Source organism: Furipterus horrens, unplaced genomic scaffold (genome assembly GCF_987537825.1).
Source record: "Furipterus horrens unplaced genomic scaffold, mFurHor1.1.pri manual_scaffold_1, whole genome shotgun sequence".
Lineage (NCBI taxonomy): Eukaryota > Metazoa > Chordata > Mammalia > Chiroptera > Furipteridae > Furipterus > Furipterus horrens.
The window spans coordinates 43,095,677-43,108,504 of record NW_028327171.1 but is presented as its reverse complement, the minus strand read 5'-3'; the positions used below and the strand labels follow the sequence as shown (position 1 = coordinate 43,108,504).

General features: G+C 39.0%; 1 pseudogene; it reads left to right on the top strand.

Annotated features, from left to right (window-relative positions):
• Positions 1-11,799: 11,799 nt before the first annotated feature.
• LOC150020947 (U2 spliceosomal RNA) lies at positions 11,800-11,970 on the top strand (annotated as a pseudogene).
• The last annotated feature ends 858 nt before the right edge of the window (positions 11,971-12,828 follow it).

The following is a 12,828-nucleotide window of genomic DNA, read 5'->3' as shown; positions in this document are numbered from 1 at the left end:
CTTCTAGGTACAACCTTTTCTTTTTCAGTTCTAAAAGATTACTGTTGACAGGGACATTTCAGATAACTTTGATTCTCGTTTTCTTTCTTTCAATAGTGCTTATACTTTTCTGGGGAAGGAAACAGTAGAAGAGTTTAAAACTAAACTATGAATCGAAAAGTTAAGGAGGTTATACCATATTGACCCTGTTTTGAAAGGCTACAGCCAGCACCCCCCCCCCCCCCCGCCCACCCCCCTCCTGCCAGGTTAACTGATCTTTCCAAACCAGTGCTACCTTTTATAGCCTTCCTGAAACTTCGCTCACTCTTCCTCAGTGAACAGTTCTTGCTTTCAGGTCAGCCTCCCTCCCTGGACTGCAGGAACAATGGTGATAGTATATGGAAGTTCAACCTAGGAGTGCAAGTGCCTACTGAAGTCTTCTTTGCCAGGCAGTCCTAAATAGACTGCTCCCTAGGAGTTTAAGGGCATTAAGAAGTTGGGTTCTATGCCATGCCTTCCTCTCACATTGGTAGACCACAACTGCTCTAAAACAAGTGATTAAAACTAAGTCACTCCACAGAAGCCCACATGGCCAAACATAAATTGAAAATTTTCTTTCTTATACCTACCCTTTATTCTACCTTCCTTTCCTTCTCTGCCACCTTTTTAGTTTCTTGAAATAATTGTTTTTTCTAGAGCCTAAAAAGCAGGAACCCCACAGTTCATTTTACTTGGTAGTAGCCTAAGCAGGTCCTTATTCTCTCTCTATATAGTCTTTAAAATTCAAGAATAAAAAAGACTCGAGGGTGACAATATCTTATTTAGCTAACAGAGAGAAGTTCATAGTTATTTATCACTCTGATAGCTGTGTGTGTTTATGAGAGTGTTTTAATATTCCAAATCTCAGAAATGGAATCCATCATTCATTTTGTATTTTGTTATTGGTCGAATACATTTATAAGAAAGTTCTGGGAATTTAATAATTTCTTTTATATGTATATTATTTTCCTTTTTAAAGCACTTTTAGATGCACATGAGCTAGACTTACCTTATAACAACCATTTTGCAGATCAGGAAACTTGACTCAGACAAAGGGGCCTACCAAGATCATGGGCTAATTAGTTGCAGCACTTGAATTAGAATCCTTACTTTTGTACTTATCGCGGACTTTTTTTTTTTTTTTTACTACACTATATACAAGACTTATATCCTAGTCTTTGATATTTCCTTATAAAAAAAATACTATTCTACAAATTGTGCCTCGGAGCTGCTGTCAGGAGCTGACTTTCAGGTAGAATGTACTATGGGTATACCCTATTTAATACGACCTATGGCTCCAAGGCACTGAAAGACATGTTGGAGTGAAAGACTTTTTAATAGAATCCAACCATAATATTTACCATTTATTCCTCTGGGTACTGGGAAAACATAGTGAACAAGGCAGATAATGTCCCTGTCTTACGAAGCATACATTCTAACAGAGGTTAACAATAATTAAATAAATATGTAATATAGTATCAGGTATTTATAACTGTTGACAAATAAAACCCAATCATCCCTGGCTGGTGTGGCTCAGTGGATTTAGTGTCTGTGAACCAAAGGGTTGTCGGTTTGATTCCCGTCAGGGCACATGTCTGGGTTGCAGGCCAAGTCCCCATTTGGGGGCGTGTATGAGACAACCACATGTTGATGTTTCTCTCCCTCTTCCTCCCTCCCTTCCCCTCTTTCTAAAAATAAATAAATAAAATCATTTTTAAAAAAATCAAAAAGCCCAGGGTTTGCCTTGGCCAGGTGGTTCAGTTGGTTGGAGCATCAAGTACCGTCCCATACACCAAAAGGTTGTGGGTTGATCCCCAGTCAGGGTACATACCTAGATTGCGGGTTCTATCCCTAGTTGGGGCACATAGGGGAGGCAAGCGATAGATGTTTCTGTGACACATTGATGTTCCTCTCTCTCTCCCTTCCTTGCTTTCTAAAATCAATAAACATATCCTTGGGTGAGGATTAAAAAACAGATAAAGGGTTAGAAAGTTGAAGAGTAACTAGTAGTTTGGGAGATGGTATTTTAATTAATTCAGATAAGGATTGCATTCTTGAAGGAGTGTCATTGAATGCAGGGAAGGAGGGAGCTAAGTGACCATCTGCAGTTCAAATGTTTCCAGTAGAGGAAACAGGAAGGTAAGTGCAAAGACCCTGAGATAGGATCAATCTTGGTGAGTTGGAGGAACAGAAAGAACCCCAAACTCCTTTCCGATCAAGCCACTCCTAACTCTATAGCATGGCCTACATGACTTCACGTGATCTGGACTTTACCTCTCTCTCCTACCTCCTGCCTGAGTCCTACACTGGGAGGAAGCTATGGTCTGCAAGTGGGATGTCCACGAGGAGGGAGGGTGAGGGAATCCTAGCATTTCTGCTTTTCTTAACCTTATTCTCCTAACTCTTTGATATGCCAACAGCAATTTTTCAAGAGAAAGGCAGGAAGGCTAACGTTTCTTGAACATCTATTGTCAATCTACTGCCAGAAAGCTTCACAAATGTCGCTTACTTAAATCTTACACAAGCCCTGTAAGATTGGCAATATTGTTACCATTTTGCAGGTGAGGAAACAGACTCAAAGAAGTTAAATAACAGCTCCACTTTGAGGGACCTCAGATCTCTTTAGAGCTCTTCATGCCCCCAGCATCACCTCCTATGGAGGATACCTGTTCCCCCCGCATAGTTATTTATAACACTGCCTTTCACTCTCAAAAGGGCTCTGGTTTGAGAAATGACATATATGGTCATTCTACCTGTATACTAACCCTTTTCCGCAAGGCCTTCATTTCAACCAGACCTGTGTACTGGTGCCTCTCCAAGCAATTTCTTTGAGCAATTTTCCCTTAACCTAGGATACCCTTCAAACTTCCTGGTTCCAACTTTAATTATCAACTCCTCTAATAAGGCTTTCCCAGAGTTTTTTTTTTTTTTTTTTTTTTTTTTTCCAGCCTAATTTAGATTAGACAAACACCCAGGGCTACTTTGGAATTGCCTGAGGAGCTTTTTGAAAATACAAATTTCTGAGCTTCACCATCTAATGTTGGGATTTAGCAGATGTAGGGTGGGGCCCAGGAGATCTGCCCCTCCTAATTGTTCCCACAACATCACCTGCATACTTCTGTAGGTATGCTTCTGTTATGACCAATTAACTTATCTGTTTCCTTCAGGTGACTCTAAAATCCTTGAAAGCAGGATCCATGACCCTCACCTTTAGTGTGTCCCCAGTGGCTAGCATCAGTGCTCAATAAATGATACATGAACAAATGAGTAATGATGGCAAACATTTATAAAGTGCTTACCATGTACCAGGCACTGTTCTGTGTAATTTTTGTGTGCATTAATTCAATATTTTTAAAAAATAGTCCATAGGGTCATAATAGCCTAAATGATAAAGGATAGTAAGGATCTTAAGGTACTAATAATTAGCTCTGGAAAGTGCAAAGTGTGACATACAATTTTTTTTTAAGTAAACATTTATCTTAGAACAGAATACGTATGTTCTAAGTAGCTTTGATCATTTTTTGGATGTGCCCGCCTGCAGGGTGCCTTAAAGGAAACATTTGTAAGAATGACTGGAAATACCAAGATTTTATTCCTGCTTCCAGCCCTTCTGGACTGTGTCATGCTTAGTCGTCACATGGCACCTTCCAGTGTTTTATTTTCTATCTCACACCATTTTAACAAAACAGCTTCTTTACTGCCTTGAGAAGAAAACAGGAGTGAGACTGCTTCAGTCTTTTACCCTGTACCTTTCAACTCCAAAATTAAGTAGTCTCTGTGGACAGCCTATAAAATTAAGGAGCGCTTATGAAGGGCTTGTGACCCACTAAGAGCTTAATGCATTTAAAATGTACAATTCTAGTAACGGTGTCAGATTATGGATTTCCAAATGGCAGCACACTCATGATTTAGAACAGATGGCCAAACCACAGGCAACAGAATCAACAGTTTTCTGCCATCCCAAGAGGCTAACAGAATCCAAGAGAAGTATCTGACATCACCTAAATTGGTAAACAGCTCAAAACAATCTTAATTAACAGTTTGCTGGAGCACTTAATGACAGAGAGCATGCCTCAGTAGAAATTGGTGTTCTTAGGCAGCTCTCATGTATTATTAACCACATAAGAAGATGGTCTAATGCACTGGGGAAAAAAAGTCAAAATTAGGAATTACTAAATCTTGGTTCTTGTCTAACACTGGTGACCTTGGGCAATTATTTGAACTTTCTGAAACTAGTTTCTAGTCTGTAAAATGACATCTAAGTTACCATCTTTTAGGCAATTGGGGATGAGGTGCAGTGGAAGTGGACCTTAGCTCTAAATGAGCAAAATAAGAACCATGGAAACATTTTAGATTATGATACAGTAAAATTCATCTTTCAGTACACAACAAGAGGCTCAGTAAGTGAAAGTAACCTACTATTATTCAATATATTTTTTTTTTACCAGAGTTCCTATGGAAAATGATGTTAGTTTTCTAGAAATGATAACACAGCATAGCAAACCATAGTGCCTGTGGGTAATGAGCCCCCCCCCCCCACACACACTTTTTTTTTAAGTGAAAGGAAGTTTCTTAGTGAAGCAGTGGGACAGAGAATAGGCTACTCCACAGACAGAGCAGCCTTAATGAGCCTTTCTTAAATTAACAAAATCATGTAACATTGTCAGTGAAGAAATGCTGAACATTTTTTTATGTGATCATCTTTGGTTCTCAGTGTTGTCAAGTCTTCTGGAAAAGACTTTGGAAAGAATGGGTGATCTCTCCAGCACTGCTTGTTATCCAGTGCAAGAAACTCCAATAAGGAGACTCCACCATGAGCCTCAGCAAGCAACCCTAAAACACACACAGAAGTTTCAGCCTGAAATAACCCAGAGCTAGTAAGGTCTAGATGCCAATAGGACACTGTACTAGTTTTTGCACCGTCTTTATGTTTCTTTAACAGAATTGTTTTTTAAGGGCTAAATTCAATTTTTCCAGAAAAAGCTATGGTACATGTGTATTTTGTGGGAGAGATGAAGGAGAGAAGAGAGATGCAGAGAAGGGACAGGGTCATAGAAGGGGACAGAATTAAGCTCCCGGGAAGGAAGCCCACTGCTTCTCAAGTTACCATTTGTAAACCCTTTACCCGGTTCTGTTTGGGCTATTGTTCCGGGTAAATCACCCATTGAAAATCAAGCTCTTCAGCTCATTATATATTCTTCATTTGAGGTGACCAGAACTATTTCCTGAAACCTGTTTTGGGTGCTAATTACCTGCTCAAACACCTTGTAAATACCTCCGTGGATTTACCATAGGAAAATTTCACTTTTTTTATTTTTCTTAAATTGAGCACACTTATTGCAAGTTCCCCTTTCAACTTCCTAGTCGTGACCGTGAAAAGCTCACGAGTACAAGAGCCTTCCGCTGCTCTGGTTACGGTGACGTGAAGCTCACTCCTCCTCTGCTAACCCTAAGACAGAACTTGCAGCTCTGACACAATTGTGGGGAAATGTTTACCAGAGTCAGCCACATATTTCTATTCAGAGAAGTGAGCTGCTTTTTCTTCTACGGGCCTCCCCTCCACCCCCACCCCCCACCCTCCTGCCACCTCCACTCTGCTGCGAGGCAAGAGCCCCTTTTCCCAAATACCTGAAGAAACTTGTACAAAAGGGACTTGCAGACAGTTTTTTCCCTTTAGCTTTTAAAATAGCTGTTTCTGCCAGCCCCTTCCTCTCTTATCCCTCCCAACAAAAAACCCTCAAACTCAGCATACGTCCTGCCCTAGTGATAGGATGATATTTCCACCAATTTTGAAACTGAAAAAAAATGTACTCGGGAAAAATGTTTATAACTTATATATCTAATTGGTTCAATACAAAACTGTGTTGCCTTTTCTTTCCTTCCCACATCTAAATAAATTTAGGTCCAAAAGCATGCATGTAGGTGTCATCTTTAAGAAAAGTAAATAAAAGCCAGAAGAACACGGAACAAGATCACACCAATGGAACCGATGTAAGCCAATATTTAAAATATACAGTACTTCCATCTTTTTATCCCTGGAAAAGAACAGGAAGACTGGAAATTCATTGATTTCATTCTGTCTATTGCATCCTGACGAGGCAAGTTTTTTTTTTTTCCTCCCCTTTCCTTGAGAAAGCTGAAGGTGAGGACTGTCTCTATGTGGCACTGTGGTATAAGTGACCGCTGTTGTGGAGGAGAAAAGCCCATGAAGCTTAGAAATTTTGCAAAGAGAAAACAATCCTCCTGCAGACCACAGTAAATAAAATAACAGCAGTGGGGTGATTTGCAACCATGTAACGGGGCTTTTGTCTGGGTCTGTTTCTCGGTGCCTTGAGGGTTTCTGTGTTCCCTCTCCGCGGGATCTCAGTGTTTCGCCCTCCATTACAAAGGCCCAGGGCTTGAGCCCCTCCTCCAGCTGTTCACCCCCAATCTTGCCCATGCTGAGGCTTACTTACAGCAGACTGAAGAGTTCCAGTGGGGTGCAGGGCACTGCAATTTAGGATTTCTGCAGTACAGGGTGAATTTTCAAGAGTGCATCAGAGAGAGGAGCCAGACTTAAAAATAGCCTTTACTCATCTTATTAACCATTTCATTGCTGACCTGGTTTTTAAGGCCAGGTCAGCAGGCTTTTTTTCTGTAGCAAACACCAAAATTGCTACAGCTGCCTCTGACAGTTTGTATAAAGGCAACACTTCTCCAAGTCTGGGAAAACAGCTGGATTAATGTTATGAATCATTACAGAAAGGAATACCAAAAAATGACGGCATTCTTCTCTCTACCATGTTTGAAGGTGGCAAAGAAGGAAAGGGATTAAAAGAGGTAGGAAAAGAGAAATCGAGTGACCAGAGGAGTGAAGAAGCCTCTTGTTCTGGTTTGTATTGATCTTATTTAAGCATGGGGAGAGCTGATGAGTCTGTGATTATTTTAATGACCATGAAACCTGTGCATTCAAAGAAATAAATTAAGCTATGTAATCACCTTCCAAGTAATATTAAAGAACCATAAAAGGACCAGAGGGAGGAGCCTCATTGTGGAAGAGTATTTCCATCAGATGGGGCATCGCAGGCCAAGGTAAACCAGGGGCTGAAGTCTTTTCTGGGAGAGAAGAGCTCAAAATTCAACTTTGTGGCCTTCACCTAAGCAAAGAAGGGTAAGGCATTGAAGCAATAGTTTCTTTTATTTTGGTATTTTGGCAAGACAATGCTAATATTGGAGGTTTGTGAGTTTATAAAGCAAGTCAAACTTTGAAAATGCAACACACAATTATGCAGAGTGACAAACAGATCAGAGGCTGTGCACCAAGTGAGGGTTATTGTGACAATATGCTTTACATTTGAATAATAATGAAAACACACTTGATTCGATCAAAAGACAAACTTCTGATAATCTTCAGTAATGTGACATTATTGTAATGTGACATTATAACATAATGCGGCGGCTTGTCTAAGAGATGACACTAAGCCATCTGAGACTCTGGCGCTGCCCTTGAGGCTAGCAAGAGAAAGAATGCACATACTTACTCAAAGATGACTTGCAATGTGACATTGTTTAATATGAGTTGTAATTAGCTGATTACAAGCACTTGTGATTTTAATGACCTTCCTTATTTCACAAGCTAGTTCAGTCTGGAATCTGCAGCCCTGGTTTCCCACCTTAGTTCTTTCACTTGTTATTTGTCTAACTCAAGAAAAATTGTTTATTTCTGGGCCTTAGTTTTCTCATCTGCAAAATGGGGAAAACATCATCTGTCTCCTCTGGTTCCTGTGTACTTGGGCAGCTGCTCGGTAATCATAGTTATTGTCACTAATCATAATACTCTAAATAAATAACAGAAATTCTCAAGGAAATTCTTGGTGAACCCCAGGAAAATAAAACCTAAAAAAAAAAAAACAAAAAACCTTTTAAGCCATGAGGCTTCTGATCATGAATTTGTCATTAATCAACCTCTTCTACCAAGAGTTGCCTTATAAAATAAAACACCCAGTTAAAGTTAAACACCAGATGCACAACAGATATTTTTTTAGCATATCCCATGCAATATTATATTAATACTAAAAAAATGTTGTTCATTCAAAATTTAGCTTTAACCGATCATCCTGTTACTTTCCAAATCTGGCAAATTAACTACAAACAATAAAGACCTAAGTACATTTATACCCTACTGAGGGAACATAAAAAGAATCCTTATTTAAGAAAGTTTAAAACAATTAATAAACTATTTATTTTTAAGTGTTTTATTTATTTATTTTTAGAGAGAGGAGAAGGGAGCAAGAGAGGGAGAGAGATATCAATGTGTGGTTGCCTCTCACATGCCCCCAACTGGGGACCTGGCCCGCAACCTAGGCATGTGCCCTGACTGGGAATTGAACCTGTGACCCTTTGGTTCACAGGCCGGCATTCAATCCACTGAGCCACGCCAGCGAGGACAACAATTATTATTTAAAAATTTAAATATCCAGAACATAACTTGTCAATATAAGAGGGAAAAACAATGGTGATTTTTCTATTTTACAGTTTCGTGAGTGGCTTTTAGTTTTTAATACTCTCACCCAAATCATGGCAGTGGGCTGCTTCCACGTTCCCATGGCCCATTCTGAACAGCTACTACTAGGCCTGAAAGGAGTTTTGTTTTGTCTTGCTTTTTCTCTTTCTCCAGTGTAGAACCTCATGGAAATTTGGTTATGCCATTAGACATGTGGAGCTGATAATATGCTAACAAGAAAGACACCCAAAGTGAGATACTTCATCAAAAGGAATAGTCTGTCCAGTCCATAGGTAAGGGAAGATGTATGTTCAGGAATTGTTTAGGTCAATGGAGTATTTATATTTAGGTTAATTAAAGTGAATATTATTATGAATATGTCTATGATATTTTGCATTTGCTTCATTAACACTTGGTATTCTTTGTTATTTTATACCTTTCTAATAGGGTGACAAGGCGAAGGTCTATCACCCAGTACATTAAAATTCACAGCCCTGACTGGCATGGCTCAGTTGGTTGAGCATCATCCTGCTTAGCGAAAAGGTCACTGGGTTGATTCCCAGTCAGGCACATGCCTGGGTTGTGGGCCTGATCCTCGGTTGGGTGTGCACAAGAGGCAGCCACACATTGATGTTTCCTTCCCTCTCTTTCTCTCTCCCTTCCCCTCTGTCTAAGAATAAATAAATAAAATCTTTTTTTTTTTTTATTTTGGTTTTTCAATTACAGTTGTCCCCTTTTCCCCCAATTTCTCTCCCCCAATTAAATAAAATCTTTAAAAAATAAAATAAAATTCAGAAAGTTACATCAACAATAGTTACTATTAGAAGTATGAGCTTTAAAAAAAAATTTACTTTTAGAGAGAGGGGAAGAGAGTAAGAAAGAGAGGGAGAGAAATATCAATGTGCGGGAGAAACATTGATCAGCTGCCTCTCACACGCCCCCACAGGGGACCTGGCCCACAATACAGGCATGTGCCCTGACTGGGAATTGAACTAGAGACCTTTCAGTTAGCAAGCCAGAGCTCAATCCAGTGAGCCACACCAGCCAGGGCTGGAAGCATGACCTTTGAACTCTTAATTTCCTGAGACACTACCTATGTGTGGAGAATGTTAATAAGAATTTCTGATTTCACTTTATCAACAAAAGATACCATACTGAAGTTTGCTTTCACACATATTTATTTGGCTTTGTGGTAGCATGGTTGACAAGATACATGCTTACATATAAATTCGAGTGTATTATTCACTGTGATGAAAAAGAAAAAAAAGATTTCAAAAATAACAAAATGAGAGTTTTTAGTGTTTAAAATGTGAAAAAGTTTGCACTGTTGTAGTTTTTGCCTCTATTAAGTTCTCTCATTTATCACTGATGCAGATGTGTTCTCAAGTTTTAATTTTTATGATATCTCAATATTTATGTTAATGCCATAAATCTCTTTAAGCACTTCTAAGCACATTTGAAGGACTGGTTGGTTTTGAAAACTTTTTGTAGGTATTATTAACCTATCAAAGTTCCTATTTCATCTCAACTTAGAGTTTAAAACAATGCAACCAAGAAAAAAAAATTGTGAAAGCAATCAAAAAGCCAAAAAGAACATTAGAACAATGCCTTTTTCTTTGAAGGGCAGAGAAAAATCACGGGTAATTCAGGCTAGTTGGTTTTTAGAGAACTCCAGCGTACCGGAATGACTTGGTTGGGGGCAGCCGCTCAACAGCCTTGGCCATTACATGTCAATCTGTCAAACCAACAAACAAAACCACCACAGGCTTTAGCACAAATGGCATATGACAAATGCAGATGTGCCTCTCAAAAGAATCCTTTGCTTTTTAAACACCTGCAAGAATTCCAAAACAACTGGCATGCCTTCCACTCTGCCATAGCCACTCTCCTGACCCTGAGTTCGGAGTGGTAAGGAAAAAATGCCTAGAATGTACAGTATTCCATTCCCATTTGGAAAGGTGGTAGGGGGCTGATGAGGAACAAGTACAGTGTTGATATCACAATGCCATGCACCTGCTTTGGGTGTAAAAATGAAGTTTATTACAGAAACTGCAGCATTAAAAAAAATCTTATTAAGTAGTCGTGAGTAAATTCAAGTGTGTTTCCCTTTTATTAGGTTAACCCATCCTGAGTTAAAAGGACCTATTGAAAAATTTTTTTCATATTTTACCCAAAAGCTGTATTGTCTTCTTTTCTCAGTTAAATTGCTTTCCACATTTTGGTTTAGGCAGATGAGTAATTTGCAGTACTGTTGCAAAGTAGTGTGTCTTAGATACCTAAGAGCCAAAAAATGAGATTTAGTTTATCCTTTTAATTTAAAAAAGACAAGCATTTCCCAAAACACCTTTCTAGTGATGAATACTTATATGTCTAGAAAATATATTACAAAAGAGACACCATTCATTCCGAGAGAATATTCTCACTGTGTGGATTTTAGCTGGTGTCTTTTGAAATGCCATCCTTATAAAACTAGTACAATAAAACAATGTCTAGCATAAATTATTTCAAGGTTAACAGTTGGTAAAGGAAAATGTCACTATATATTATACATATTTACCAAATAAAATCTCTTGAGTTCGTAGTCCAACTATAAATATAGATAGGCCACTACTATGTTATCGGAAAGAATGTCAGCAAGAGCAGGCTGCCCAGTAGCAAATTACAAAGTTTTGGCTCCCAAGAATGAGATGCCTTGTTTGCTCTTGCACACTGCAGCTGCCTCCCCTCACCAACCCCCCTTTTTGGTGGTTTATTACACACAAGCTACTAATGAATGGGAGCCGCTGTTTTACAGTACACCACACTTACAGGACTTATCTCTAGGCCTACCACAGATTTGACTGATCAACAGCAGGGCACCGCCATCATAATTCTTCCTAGAAACAGGAGTATAAAAAGGGGTTTGTTGGAGGTTGGCTGGGTCTGCAGAGAATCCTGCCCGCAGGGCTTGCCGATGCCATCACTAGCTGTTATGGTCTTTGGCCTAATAAGGTACAGAAACAAAGATTGTTCACTTATTCAAGAAGACTAAAGCACCAGAATGATGGAAAGTAGAGGCAGCAGGGCACACATCCAAGTGGGATTAAGGCCACAAGCGCAACCTTATAGGACTGTCTGGGTGGCAGAATAAGGATCTGCAGCTGAAAATCCAGTTCAAACATAATTTATTTATGTCATTCATAGTTAGAGGTGGCTAGCATTAGGTGTTAAACTGTTGCATTGTGTTCAACTGATTTTGATGAGTATTTTTGTAAGTTTCTTATATGTTACCATAATTCAGAAACACAGGCAGAAGGTAAACAACAGTCTGATCAAGCGTAGTTATCTGTCCTTATCAGTTTAACATCTGATACATCGTCTATCTGAGGACCATGTCTTGAATGGATTTTTAGCAGAGATGAAATAGAAGCTTGCTCTGTCCACACAGAGCATCGACCTGGTACAGTACCTTCAGGAACATTGCATACCTTGGGGACAAATATGTGTGTGTATGTGTGTATGTATTTGGAAAAAGCCATGGTGCTTCATTTTCTTCATTTTCTTCTGTCCTCTTGCTTTAAAGTCACACTATGTCCCAAACATTTCTAAATTTTAGTGTTTCTCTCATTGCAATAAAAATTTACCTTTTGTAACTCCGGTGCCTTTTCAAATGTTCAGATAAACATCAATAAAATGAATATGCTTATTTCCCAAAAAAACAAGTACACTGTTTTACATAAGAGGAAATTTTAACTTGGAGATGTCATTTGCCCCAGTCTTAAAGTCATTGCATGATCTAGCTGAGAACAAAATTCTTTCCCAATGTTGGAAGTATGGCAAGACTGGCAACAACAACAAATATATTATGATATCAAATTTTTTCTCTGTTCTTGGATCCCAAATAAAACTGAAATTAGAAACATGGGTTATTTTTACCATGAGCCCTGAACATTTTTGAAGTCATTGCACAGTAGTCTCTTGACTGAAAGACAGAGGACTATATTTGGCTGAAGCTTCATTGTATATAAAATAATTATATGTTCTAAGCCACAAAACCTTCAAGTCAACTTGTCATATATATATATATATGTATATAGATGCAGTTCATGAAGTTTTGATGATCTTAATACTAGGGTTTAAGAGTGTGGGTATAGGGGAATATAAGTATCAGTCTTTTTTTTTTTAATATTTTATTTATTTTTAGCGAGACAGGAAGGGAGAGAGAAACATCAATATGTGGTTGCCTCTTGTGCGCCCCCAGCTGGGGACTTGGCCTGCAACCCAGGCATGTGCCCTGACTGGAAATTGAGCTGGTGACCCTTTGGTTTGCAGGTCAGCACTCAATCCAC